The sequence below is a fragment of the Lissotriton vulgaris genome, chromosome 12 (genome assembly GCF_964263255.1).
Source record: "Lissotriton vulgaris chromosome 12, aLisVul1.2, whole genome shotgun sequence".
Taxonomy (NCBI): Eukaryota; Metazoa; Chordata; class Amphibia; order Caudata; family Salamandridae; genus Lissotriton; species Lissotriton vulgaris.
In genome coordinates, this window is record NC_141700.1 from 138,782,192 (window position 1) to 138,797,038 (window position 14,847).

At 42.6% G+C, this 14,847-nt stretch overlaps 1 protein-coding gene across 1 annotated transcript in view; it reads right to left on the reverse strand.

The window, feature by feature from the left end:
• Positions 1–14,847, reverse strand: part of KCNN3 (potassium calcium-activated channel subfamily N member 3) — a 515,690-nt gene that overhangs the window by 55,300 nt on the left and 445,543 nt on the right. The gene's annotated exons all lie outside the window — the stretch shown is intronic.

The following is a 14,847-nucleotide window of genomic DNA, read 5'->3' on the forward strand; positions in this document are numbered from 1 at the left end:
ACTGAGATGCGGCCCAATTGTCGGAGCCTTTCCGGGCTGCATCATAATCGGCCCCTAAGTACTGATACAACCAACATGATGCAGTCATCATCACCATGAGCCCAAAGAAAGTCGTCAAATGATATCTCAACCAAGGTTGTGCAGCCTTGCTTTATTGGGTATACCTTGCGTGGACAATTGCTTACTGCAAGGGTCATGACTATATCTCGCTGGCCCCCTCACTTCACCGAGACACAAACTGAACCGACTCATCCAACAACCAACGCTGCAGAATAAGCGCTCAGTCCTCAGGGAATACAAGAATACCTCATCCAACACAAAGGCAATTAATTAGTCAAACACTGTGGCATGACAAGTGCCATTGAGTCACAGACATATGTGACAAAAATAACTTGGCCTGGGCTGTGGACCTAGCACTCTTCAGACAAAGAAAAAAAAGAACCTAATCAAGGAAATGCAGAAAACTCAGCACTTTCCAAGAAGAACTACTAAACCAGTGCTCTGCAGCTACAGATTAACTCACCCTGCAATGGTGCAAAGAAGACACTTCTCTTAAGGAAGGAAAAAACGACAGAAAATAACTGATACAATGGATTGCAGCCAGCACTATGCACCCTATTTCAACATAATCCTTCATCTAAGATGGTACAATCAGATATTTGTAGCCAGATAAATAGACCAATGATGCCCAATCAAATGCAGATGGCACCCTGTGGTCCAATAAAGCATTAAAGACTAATTCAGCCAGCTAGATGCAGTTAGTGGCATACATCAACCTATAATCACTAAAGAGAATCTTACTAAAAATGGTGCAGCTACCGTCCTGTAAATATAAACACCAAATAACACTCAATCAACACAATGCTGTTATAGCTCAACAGCTAACAAAAACAGAAAGAATAACGGAGCTAACACATAGTAGCATGCGACACATCCTCTTCTCAAATAACACATCAGACCAATTTTAACATCACACTAATTAGCACACAAAAAGACCTTTTGTCCAAAAATATCTGTTTTTGTCTAGACAATGCAGCTTCAGTGGCTGGATTTTGTTTATAACTTTCAATTAAGCACATTTAGGTTTTTAAATCCGTGATAACATTTTATTACCATTTAAAAAGCAATCAGGGAAAAAGCAATTCAAAACAACAAAGGACTCTTTCTAATGTTAATATTCTAAAACAGACTGCTCAAAATTGATATGTATTTGAAAGTACGTCTGTTTGACTTAATAGTGTTAAGGGAGTTCCCCAGAAAGGGATTTGGGGTAAACTCCTCTTCCCTTATGAGCTTTTTTGGCTCTGAACCCATATGTATGAAAAACAATCGTTTTTTTTTACAATCCCCAAATGTGATACAATAATGAAATGAAATGAAACAGTTCAATTCAATTTCAATTCAATTCATTATTTCGTTGCATTAGCAACATAAAAGATATACAATAAAAAGTACTGTATACAATACCAGAAAATCAATAATCGCTACTACATTTCATCATATTAGGACACACTGTTATGGTTGGAATTGTCACAGAGAATTAAATAAATATATATAAAAGATAAAAATACATTATACAGATTTAAAAAATCATTAAATGGAATTTATAACAGCCAAGACAAGAAAATTAAAATTGACACGACAAAATAAAAGAAAAAAAACATAATTCATAATTCGTGGTTAAGCAAATCCATAAGGTATACAATTTAAAAAGGAAGAGACAGTTAAGCGGAGGCTGTAATTTATAAAAAAGATGATTCTGTGAAAAAAAATGGAAAAATTTGTTTAGTCAAAATAATTCATATTGAAAAACAGGATTATTTTAAAACAGATGAATTTTAGGAAAAGATGTATTAATGGAGTTAAAAGATGGAACCTTAACATAGTTTAATTGTTCCGAGTAAATGTCCCAAAATATTTCAATCAACGCCAACAAAAGTGATGCAGACAGCACGCTATGTTAAAAATAAAACTAAACACTTAAGACAAAATCAGCCAATGAAGAAACACCCTGAAGGAGCAAGTCCCAATATACAAGTGAAAAGTCACAAAGTATTTCTCAGAGTGAGGTAAACCCTGCCCACCTTGAATAATTCAAGCCACACGATGCAGCCAGCAAACTCAGACCCTAGCAAACTACCTGACAATAAACCACTTATTCAGTAGTGTCCCACCACCTGTGTAGAGCGTCAATTAAACTTTTGCACGTGTTCCCCTATAGTGAAACTAGGACACACAAGGATAACTAAACCATCAAGGTGTAGTCAACATTCTGTTACCACAAATTATGCATAGTACCACATTTTATGGATGTACGCCATGCATAGTAATGCTTTGACCTAAATATTCCACACAGTTGACCTTTACTGGACATTGATTACTTTTCAAAGTAAGTCTACAACTCTTCAACACTCTAGATAAAGAATTATTAAGCTCTAATCAATCATACTAGCATATTGATAATGTAAGAAAATGATTATGCATATGCACCCAGTTCTCCTATTCAAATCCCTCAAATCTACACGCATTGTTATACATAGCTATCACAATGCTCAAAGCATGTGGTACAACTACCATAGTTGATAGCCATTCGGATGATTTGATTGACTCAACCACACTTGCTTAACACAAATCCACAAACCTCGATTTTAACTTGCTTTCTGAACACTAGTAGCGATGTTACAGTTTTCAATAGTATTTGAAGTCACACATTTGCCAGCTTTATTAATTGCCATGCGTATAGAGGTAGAACTCTAGCACTTTTTAAAACTGTATGCCTCCTGCAATCTTTGATATTTGTTCAGCTGGTTATGTGCCAATTCCATTTTGAGCCATTAAAGATGTTGCCACCTAGAACTAGTAAACCATTAATGAATATAATTTCTCCAAGTGATGTTTATTGACTTACATTAAATTCTATCATCAAAGTACCCCTGCTACATTGATACATGCTCCACCATCTGCAGCTGGGGATGAACCTGTTGGATACAATTTTCTACCTCTTGTTACTACCTCCTTAATCACTCACAGGTAGTAGGGCATAACCCATCATCTGAACTCACCAGAATCTTTGCCTCAGTGCTTCCAATTTTCCCTTGATCCTTAGGGTCTGTCACCAGCTGCTACCCCTCTTCCTCTTTGTCCTTCCACTCTTGTGCAGCATCATGCTCACAGACGCCTCTTCACCCTCCCACCACCAACACAACTCCCATTACTATAAACAGGGTTTTTACACATAAAGGTACAATAACCTTCTGACGACACATCTATGAGACAACATTTTTGCTGATGGCCATTCTTTGTCATTTATCGAATGACTGGTATGGCCACACCTGTAGTACACATATTTCTCGCAGAAGTTCTCTTCCATCACTATCTTTATTCTTCATTTCCATGCCATGGTCCTCACATGGTCTTCAATCCTATACACACACACCCCTAAAACACTCTTTCAACTTCCATGCAGAGCATCACCCGAAGCGAGGCTCCTAACCTGTTACCATTGTAGGTGAATTTTCTGATTAGTTGTTTACATCAACTGATCCTGTAAAAACTCCTCGTGCAAACTTGCTAATCAGAAATATATCTAACAAAACCAGGGAGACTTCCTATATAATTGTCATGGATACGTTACCTGTAAAACAGTGTATATAACTTTAATACAATATTCACCTTCTGTCCAACAATCTCTTTAAACTGTATTAGTGATTTTTGTTAGAGGTTTGCTCCCTCACCAGTTTAGCACTCTTCGTGATCTAGAAAATTACGAGAAATTCTCAAACTTTCAAATTCTAAAATAAATTAACAATAAAGCTTGTTTCCTCTTATCTGAGTATTTCTCCCCCACCATAAACTGTGTATCCATCTATCCATGTGTTTCACAGTACTACCTGTACCTCGGGAAAAGCCATAAGATATAGTATAGTGACTTTTTATGAGACATGTTGGGCTCACACATTAAAACATACATTTAAATAATGAATTTAGGAAAATAGAATATTAAAACAATGGAATCTTAGCTGTCTCCTTTGTTCCTGATCTCCTCAAGATGTCAGATGCACAAAATAGTGGAGGTGAATAAGCCTCCATTGGCACCAATTTCACAGTGGCTTCAGCATTTTAATTTGCATAGTCACTGCGGTGTCGTTTAATAATATTGTAGTTTGTACTACTAATTAGAACATTGTAACGTTGGAAGCTCCATTGAAAACAATGGAGTAACTCAGGGCTTATAATGGCTGGTGTAAGACTGGAGCTCCAACATTCCAATGCTTCTTTGTGGCTGTGAACAAAGGCTTCAGGGAGCCTGAGGGGATTTCAATCCCCTTGCGCTACCTGAAGCATTTGTTTAATTTGTTAGAACATTCTGCCCTCTAGTGGCAGAATGTTCTAATAGCCTTATAGCCCTTCGTAGCTATTAAAGTCCTGCTGCCTTGTTAAAGTCCCTCACCTACGGCTCAGGCCTTTAACGCTGCAGTGGCCTTTATAGCCGGTATAGCCCGGTACGGTGGGCTATAAGGCTATAGTATACTAGACTAGAGACAGACAGGCCATTTGCTTGTAGGCTACTAAGATACCTCAGCTCTGTCGTCCACTAGTGAAGAACCTCTCAACGGCAGAGCTGTCGAAAAGAAGATACTGAGACATTCTGCAACGTCCGGTTTACTCTGTTGTGCTTGGATAGCGGGGCTTTAAAAGTGGGTGTTGGCTACGAGCATAATGGACAGCAGCGGCCGGAGGGGCCCTGCTCCCCCCTTTCGGCTAACATGAAGAGTGTCTGTCAAGCTTAACAAAGGTCGACGACTGATAGACACTATTTGTGCTCAGGTCAGACAGCCCGGCGCTTTACATGCGCTAAATGTGCAGGCACCTGGCTCCCTCATCGGAACTTTGCCAGGCTGAAAATGTCACAACCCTGTGGTTGTGACCTCCTCAGCCTGGCAGAGCACTTGGAGGACCTTCCTGTCATGCAGAGGGGGAGTGTCACCTATAGCCTCTGACATGAGTGCTTCAGTTCTAAGCCCTGAAGTGCCCAGGACTGAGTGTCTATCATTGGCGCCTCATCACAGAATGTGGTGGGGTGGGGATAGCAAGTTTCACTGACCTAAGGTTAGCCAATGAGAGGCGGTGGCAGTCCAATTCCTCCAGAAAACTTGGAGACCGAGATTGCTGCTACAGCGGATGTATGACATTATAACGCATGTTTTTACAACGCACGCTGTAACAACGCAGGTTTTACTACGCATACCTTTACAACGCATTACACTTTGGGGTGCTGGATAGTGAATAGTTTAATTTACTATTCCAACTCCAGTCCCCGTGGACACTAGGGAAAGTGTTGGATAGTAAATTAAACTTATTCCCTATCCTAGAGCGCCCCCCAGTCTAATGCGTTGTAAAGGTATGCGTAGTAAAACCTGCGTTGTAATAGCTTTGCGTCGTAAAAGTTTAGTTGTAAAGGATGTTTCCCGCTACAGCCGATATGTTATTTGTTTCATGTTTGATGTGTGAATGTGTGTATATATGAATCTAGGTGTATTTGTGAGTGTGTGCTGTGAATGTGTCTGTGTGCTTGAGAATGCTGGGTGTATGTGTGCACACTAGTAAATGCATGGGAGTGTGAGTGAGTGTGCATGCAGATGGGTGAGTGTGTGTGTGTGCCAGTGTTGGCTGCCAGCACACCCCCGGCTCAAATTACCGGCCGCCACTAAAAATGGAAAGCCAATTGACAAATTGCTGCTGCCAAATACTTTCTTTTTCAGAGTCACACAGTCATAAAACTTGCAGGGAAAACAAGCCTTTATTGTGTCTGCATTGCAGCATTGCTACTTGGCAACCTCACAACAGGATGGTGGTCGACAAAGTCTATTGCAGCCAATGGGCCAGGATGGACTCACACATTACTTAATTAGTAGTCCAGCTCTGCGAAATTTCCCAGCCACTTGTGTGACGTGCTGCATCAGTCCAGGTTTATTCTTTGAATTGTGGGACTTGTAGTTTTGCATTGTCAAGTGTTGCCTATATAGCTCATTGTCGTTTTTTCTATATTAGCATAACTTTGCATGCTGTAGGCTTCGTTTGCCTTGCACACCTTACCAAATATCACACTTTTTTGTGCCACATTGTATTTTCACATATAGGCAGCACATGCTTTTGTATTTTGTTCTTTTCCGGGGATTTAGTCAGGACAGTCAATGCAAGGTCAGACAAATTTGCTCCTTGTTATTTTAAGTGGTCGGACACTAGAACCTAGACGTATTAGAGAAACCCGGCTGCTGTTTTTGAACACACAAGTTTTGTCATATACCCTGGAACTTGTTGTTTTGAAATCACAAGGAGCAGAGACGTACAGGCAGAGAAAACGTCCTGAACTGAAAGGGCTGTGCCAGGTGAGATTTAGAAACAGCTATGATTTGCCAAGGTATGGGGTTCGTCACTAATCCCAGCGATTTTTAACATAACTTTGTTTCTATCGTGAGGGTGGGTTTAGGCAAATCTGTCAGCTAATATGACAGGGCTTTTTATTGTATATGGTCTTTTAATCATGCTAATGACATTACTGACTTGCATATGTTTTCTAATTGTGCCACAGTTATAGCATATTAGAGCATGATATTTTCAATTAATATTGTAAGATTTCTTCGTGTCTCTTTTCTATTTATTGTGGGCATGTATGAGTGAGAGAACGAAAGAGGATGACCTGCTACTGCGATCCCTGAGAGAGTCGAGTGTTGTGTTCTGGGATGCTAAATAACTTGTCTCTCTGGGAAGGTTAGGAGGGCATGTGAGGCACTATAAGCTAGTAGGATTCGGGCCCACAGGTGCTGATGTGGTATGGTGACTCAGTCTCTACGTACTGTTGTTCTATGGTCCCAGCATAGTTCTGTTCCCGAGCAGAATCCCTGCAACAGTATATTCCATTATAGTCTCAAAAGCTTCAAAACAAAATTAAAAGAAGAAAACCTGTGCTGGAGCAGCACATCTCACCAGGACCTGGGAAACTTGGTAGCTATGGGCTCAGGTGGACCAAAGGTATACATGTAATAACAAAACGTTCTTTTACTAAGTAAGTTGCAAAGCGACTGTTGAACTTTTAATTTGGTGAGTTCAAAGACCCACACTGAATTTCAGTGAGCAAACCCTACTTTCACAAGGGGTTCTTGAGAGGGAGTGGGGCTTTCTCCAATCAGCTTACCGGTGACTACTTCAGACATCATATCTATCTGTTGGATGACACCGAACCTGCATCATTTGAAAATGGTCAGTACAACTATGTTTCAGGCTACAAAAATTTAAATCTTCAGCCCCAAGATTCAGGTGTGTAACACAGCCACAGCAGCCCCTGTGGCACAGGCAGGCCCCGAAACCCTTGAAGGCGGGGCCAGCATTCAGGGACCCCCATTTAGCCAAACTCCCATGTAAATTTGCTAGACATGGGAGAATCGAGGGGATGTTATCACATTATGCAGGGGGAGGTATCATTTTTATTATGCCACTGGCCAGATTGTGGAAAAATCATGTCGGGCTCAACTCAACCAAAGGTCCGAGGTCTCCTAGTGAAGAGCAAGGGGGTTCTCTACATTGCCTCACTTTAATGTAAAGAAAGAGAGAACCAACCCCTCCTAGATGTCTCTATATAACAAGTTCAAGTTCAAGTTCAGGGATTTGTATAGTGCACTACTCACCCAGAGGGTCTCAAGGCGCTTGAGGGAGGGTGGGTGCATTACTTATCGAAAAGCCAGGTTTTTAGCTGCTTTCTGAAGGATTGATTTTGAGTTTGGTCAGCAGAATAGAGGCAGTTAGAGTGGTGGAGGACTTTACATCCACCATCCTGCCTTTATTCTACCCACTAAGTTCACTCACGACCCTGAGGGGATCTCTATGGGTGTGTATGAACCGCCATCATGGTGGTTCACACAAAGCAATTTAAATGTTTGGTCTGTGTCCATCGTTGGTGACGACTGCGTACACCAATCTTCTAAGCGTTTTTACTTTTCCAAAAATAAACTCCCAAAGCGGGACTTGTTGGGAGTTTGCGTTTGGGAAAGTCTAAATGAATTGGCCTGTACCATGGGAGCTTGATCTCATGGTGTGAGGGTAATTTTTTAGGTTTCACATGCGACAGCACATGTGCTGCAGGCATTCCCGCCTGCAAGAGATATTGTAAACAACAAGGGGCTTACAGCCCACCCATGGCATAACATTAATTGGTTTCATTTTCACTCTTATTTGCTGCCTTTAAATGACCACTGCTTGCTGGCTTCGCTTCCTCTTCTTTCAGCTGGAGCATGGACCAAGTACTGATGGCTTTACCTTGATTGCTGTCCATCCGCTGATTGCGTTGTGATTGAGATGCTATTTAATATTTTTGTTCCTCCCTGTCATCCTTGTCGAACCTCTTACCATTTATAGCTACGTGTTACTATGTCACATGCACTTCAAAGAAGCCCCTTTCTCCTTTGGAATGGATTATTATTGTGGGAGATATTATCTGCTTTTTATTGTGACAACAGATGTTATCTGCTTCCAATGCATTTTTTCTGAAATGGATGCAATTGTTTTCTTTGTGTGATGGGATTTTTGTTTGCAAATGACGTATATTTTTTGTCTTTTTCACGCATGTGGAGATGAACTGATTTGCTCAGAATCAAAGGGTTGTTGTGCAGAGACCTAACGAGCATTGGCAACACCAATAGGTTTTGACTTTGCGACTGTTGGCTCTGCCATTGCCTTTTGTTCCTGCAGTGAAGCATGAACATTGACAATTTTGGCAATGATCTGCAGGCATCATGCATAGCAGTGTGACTGCTGTGCAGCATGACTAAAAATAATAATAACATAAATACTATGATGCATCCAGCACCAATGCTTTATTTTTAAAAACGCATTAACTCTGGCTGCACCATAACGCTTTTTAAAATCTGTTTTAGTCACAATGCAAAGCATCCATGTTGGGGTCCAGCATGGCTGCAAAACAATGCTAAAGCCAATATCTAGCATAGGCTAGATCTATTGGCTTTGCCAATGCTTGTTTGGTTTTACTGTCCTCTGTACTTAAAAAAGAAAATTACATGATCAGTATGTGGTAGAAAAAAAATCACATTCCCATCATCATTAAAGCTTCAAGTCAGTTTGCATCTTCCTTGTAGAAGAAGGAAATAGAGGATCTCTAATCTTCCTCGAAATTCCATGGAGTGGCTGGACACCCCCATACAAGCAATGATAAAACAGGAAACCCAATGGCTGTAGAAGGTTGTCCTAAAGCCCACTCTCTCTCACTCTCACTCTCACTCCCTCTTACTCTATTCTACTCATTGAACTTGTTAAAATATATTGCTAACATGAGGTTTTGAACACAGCTTGGAGAGAGGGGTTGTCCTAACGGCTAGGACGGTCGACCTCGAGTCTGGGGAACCGGGTTCGAGTCTCGGCAATGACGCTAGACATCCTGTGATTCTGGGCAAATCACTTCATCTCCCCGTGCCGAACAAAAATGAATGTGTCCTCATGTAACCCAACTGGTGCTATGTAAAGAGCTCTGATACCTGATACCTTCGTGTCAAGTTCGTGCTACATAAAACTCCGTATAAAAAAGCTATCTATAGCAAGGGGTAAAATAGTAGAAATAAAGGAAAGTATAGAAGCAAAGGAATAAGGAAAGGTAGATAGGGAGCAACGAGGAAGAGGAAAAAAGGGGAGAAGTAAGGAAGACAAGAAGTGAAAATAGGAGAAGGTGCAGGAAGGAGAGGAGAACACAACTCAACAACTAGGAACAAAGAGAGAGGAGACGTATGGCAGAGAACACAACTTGAATTAAACCATACATGCAGGAAGAGCAGGAAAGGAACTAGAAGGGGATCTGGGAAGGGAAAAAGGAAAAGGAGAAAGAACAGATGCAGGGGAGTGGAGTGGTGTGGCTCACTGGTTAGAGGCGGCAGACCCGGAAGCAGAGGACGGCCCGGGACCAGGGTTCAATTCCCGACGCGGCAGGGTCATGGACCAGGGTCAGCGGACTCGATAATTCTCGCCTCGGTGCCTACTCTAACCTGGGATCACACTCGGCAACTCTGGGCATTAGCTTGCCTTATCTCCACAACGGCCCCCCACATACGCCGGGGATGCCTGGTTTCACCCTGGGGATACCCAGTAGGGTCCATCTCACAGGGAAAGCCAGGACGGGTTCCCCAGCTGTCTACAGCGCGGAGATACCCCATGTGGGGGTGATTCATGCGCTTTGCAAGACAACATTACAGTACATTACATTATGAGGGAGGAGAGGAGGAGGAAGTGGACAAAGGGAGAAGGCAAATGAGAGAGAAAAGAAAGAGGATAAAAGAAATGGGAGAAGCAAAGGAAAAGTAGAACTGGCAGAAAGAGGAGAATAAAACATAAGGATGATAAATAAAGGAACCGAAGGTAGGAAAAGTAAGGAAGCAGCTAAGAAGGAAACGAAGGCAAATACTGATAAAGCCCTGCAAAGGAAGCAATAGGAGCAAAAGAAAGAGGGGGTAGAAAGAACAGAGTAAAAGAAAGGAGAGAAGTGGGCATAGGAATAGAAGAAAAAAGAAGAGTCGAATCAAAGGAATGAACAAAGACAAGGGAAGAGGAGAAGTAAAATAATGACTATAAGGAAACCAAAGGAAATTAGAGGAAGAAGGGGGCCAAGAGGAAGAAGAGAAGAATATACATGTTAAGAGGACAAACAAACATAGAAGAGAAGCAAAGGCCATCAAAGAAGAACTGCAAAGAGGAAAAACAAAATAAAAATGAGAATCAAAGAAAAGAAGAAGGGGGGACAGGAGATACAGAAACAAAACAAAGAAAAGAAACACAGAAGGCAAGACAAGTGTTACGTTTGTCATCACACTGTGATTTTTTTTTATAACAATAGGAAATGAAGCCAGAAATAAATGTTCCCTCTCTCCTCGCCCTCTTCCCTGAGCCTTCCCTGCAGATCTCCCCTTCAGATCTCTGAACAGCAGTTTTTCTATTCCAATTATAGGGCGAAATGCCAGCCCCGTGTGTGATAGGGAGAGTACAGCAAATGTCAGCGTGTTTCCTAAGCGCTCTGACACAGCTCCAATGAATATTTTTTGATAAAAGATGAATCTGTGGCTGCCATCTCTAATTCCCACTTGGTGTTGCATTTACATCCCAGTCACTCAAGGCTCCCGGCTCACAGTTTTGTTTCCAAACCTCCCTGACATACATTTTCTTTGTTATCCTTTGGCCAACATACATTTGACTCATTCCCAGCCACTCCAAAGGTTCACTGCCAGGACCATTTACATACCGCACCAGCAAGCACCTTTTCGCCTCTGACAACGTTTACAACACATCTTCATGTAAAATCTCTCCACCCCCACCGTGCTTAACTTGTGCTGGTCCTTGCACCTGCTGGGCACTGGCACTTATTTTTGGGGACCAGGATGTATTTTTCATCATTAGACACTGACTGAGAGCAAGATAAGGGTGAAAGAAAGAGGTAGAGAAAAATTGGAAAATAATCAGAAGAAAGGGAAAAGGCTGGGATGGTGAAAAGAACATGAAAGTGTGCGATGAAGAGACAGGAAGTAAAGGGCGCTAGAAAGAAGAGGCATTGGGTGGAATCAGTCCCGGATGACCAAATAGGCAAAGTAGGCGCCGGCCTATGGGACACACTCCTTTTAGGGGCGATTATGGTGTTGTGAGCATAAACATTTCACGCACAAAATTTGGGTTTGTGTTCCGTCCTTTCCCAAGAGAAGGGAATTAACGAAGAACGAATTAACAAAGATCGCCAGGTAGATGCAGGTTTTAGAAGGGGAAGATAGTAGCAGTAGGATAACCTTTTTTCAGTGATTTTTCCACATTTTTGTTAGATTTTACGACTAACAAGTCTAAGAAGGGAAATGTATTATCTCTGCACACCATTACTGTAGGGTAGGATATTGGTCAAGAGATGTTATTCCTGCCTCTATCCCTGAATTGTCCAGAGATGTTATAGGGTAGGGGGTAGATGTATGTCATTCTTTCTGTTGATAGTCTCCCCTAATTTTATTTTAAGCCTTCACACATACATTTATTAGTAATTTAAAAAAAAATACAAACACAAAGGTGGGGTCCTTGTAGTTTAAAAAAAAATAGTTGCCAGAACAGCAGAATGCAGGTGTTGCAGTAAACCAAGGCAAACTAATTGTGAGTTGTGATTCTAACTCATGCCTTTTTCTACCACAACCCTATGCTTCCTGTTTGTGTAGGTCATCCCTCTAATTTCATCCCTACTTTCTCTTATTATCACTGTTTTCCTGTCTCTCTTTTTCTCTCTTACTATGGGCCAAATTTTAACAATGACAAGCATTGGCATAGCCAATAGGTCTCGCTTTTGGGACCTTATAAGTATTTAGTTTTGCAGCACAATATCCTTGGTGCAACAACCTCACCTGTTGCGTGGCTAAACTTTGTACCTTATAAGTGTTTAGCCATGCAAAATTTGATGTTGTTGCACCAAGGATATTGTGCTGAAGTTATCCAGCACAATATCCTTGGTGCAACTACATCAAGTGTTGCATGGCTGAACACTTATAAGGTTCTCAAGGCGAGACCTATTGGCTATGCCAATGCTTGTTAAAAATGTTATCTTTTAAACAGATTTTGTTCAAGTTCCACCTACTTTCCATTCCTTTGTCTGCAAATACTATTTAAATATTTTACTATCTTCACACCGCTCAAAGTGTGACAATAGTCATGAGAAAAAAAAGGTGTAGCTTATGCTGTAAATTGTGGGATACATTTATTCCATAAATGTGGACATTAGCAAACTGATACATCCTTGCCACTTATGTTTTTTTTTTTGTATGATCATTTTCATGCTCGTTGTGCGAACAGAGTGGAATGGAACAAGGAATGAAGAGTAAAGGGGGTGAAGGTGAGTGAAGGGGCGTGGCTACGAAGGATGTGGTGAGGTGGTAAAGGAGGAGATGAGGAATGAGGGAGGCGGAGTATCATGGTGAGGATGGGGCGGGTAGTAAAAGGAGGGCATGAATGCATGAGGGAAGGAGTGTATGAGGGGCGTGGAAGTGAGATGGGGACCCACTGAGGGCTGTGGAGGCAAGAGAGGACTCAAAGAATTTTAGTGTTGGAGACAAATGAGTATGGGAGGGCAGCAAAAGGGGGTTTGGGAGGGAAGCTATGGAAGAGGATTAGAATACATATACAGGGTGAGGGATAAACGGGTAGTGCGGAGCGGTTTCGCGGAAGTTGAGGGTTGTGAAGTGGGTGAGGAAAGAATCTATGGCTGTGGGGGTGAGAGAGACCTTAGGGAGTTGTAGGGAAGCCGAGATGGGTCAAGAGAGGAAAGGCAGGGCCAAGGTAGGAATTTGTGGGCGGAAGTAAAGGCTGAGTTAACATGACTGGGCAGGAGGAGTGAGGTGAGGGGAAGGCATATGGGGGCATTAATTGAAGATATAAAGGGAAATCAAACCGAGAAAAGAGGTGGAAGTGAGAGAATACGGATGTGAAACAGCTGGAGAAGGTTTGCGAGAAAGGAGGAGAGAGAATGCAGGCAATGGAGGGAGTGCGACAATAGGAAACCGGACAGGCGTAGGCTGTAAAAAAGGGGGAGCATGATGGGGCGTAAAGGGTGTTGGTGTAAAGAGCAAGGCACACAGGCGGAGAAGGGTAGAAAGCGAGAAAGAAATAAAGTGGGATAAACACAGAGGAGGTGGTAACAGAATGGGTGGTGGAGGGAGAGCCACAGAGAGCTAAAGAATAGAGGGGGGTATAGAGGAGGGTACAGAGATATAGAAAAGAGCTGAGAAGCTGAGTGAGGAGGCAAGAGAGTGTGGGTGGAGGGACTCAAGAATAGACGCAAATAAAGGCAAAGATTGAGAAGGGAATGGTACAAAATGTGGAGAAGTGAGAGGGGAAGGTACAACAGGAGATGAAAGAATTGGGAACGGTAAGGGGTCGGGAGGAGTGAGTTAAGAGACATTGGAGACATTATTGAAAGAGGGAGGAATGGTAAAAATTGAGGAGAGAAGAAAAGTGAGAGGAGCAATGAGATAGAGATTACAAGAGACAGAGATAACAAAAGACAGGTGCATGTAAAGAAATCAGGAGGGAGCTAAATTAGTGAAGGGGACAGATGGGAGGGAGAGAAAAGGGGAAGAATGAAAATGAAATAGGCCAGAAAATATTTGTCAGAATCCACCCCTGAATGTGAGTGTCCAAAAGAGGAGGGGCTGAAGAAATGGAGTGGAGGAGGGCACGACAGGTGTTAAAGAGGCTAGGGGTAAAGAGGGCCACAAGGGTCTGGTGGAGGAGACCAGGGGAGAGACTACTGGAAAAACGATGAAAATGAACACCTGGTTATAGAGTGAAGGGGCGTGAAGGTGAGGGCATGTTGAGTTGGGCGGAGTTAGCGAATAGATGGTTCTACCATGGGGAACATGACGGAGGCAAGGGGGAGGGGGCACATGAGAGAGCAAGTGGAGCGCAGGAGGTCCTAACGAAGATTGTGAGGGAGAGTGGTTTGAGGCGAGAGATAAAGATGGGTACTGACACGCTCTGGTCAGGAGGGTTGCTAGGGGGCGCCACAAAGGGGAGAGTGCACAGGAGGCAGGGTGGAGGTTAAAGTAGACAGCTGGGGAGGGGGAGATAAGGGGAGGTCTGGTTGGTGCAAAAGGAGGGATCGGGAAAAGGCTACTGAAGAAAACCAGTGGATGAGGTAAATAAAAAAGGGGCCGCTAGTGAGGGAGAGCAGTGGGAGGAAGGAGTACGACATGGGAGAGGATGGTGAGAGCGGGGGTTGCATAGGAGGAGGCTAGAGAGGCGCAGGGGGGAGTGAGCGCTGGGGAAAGGAGGAGG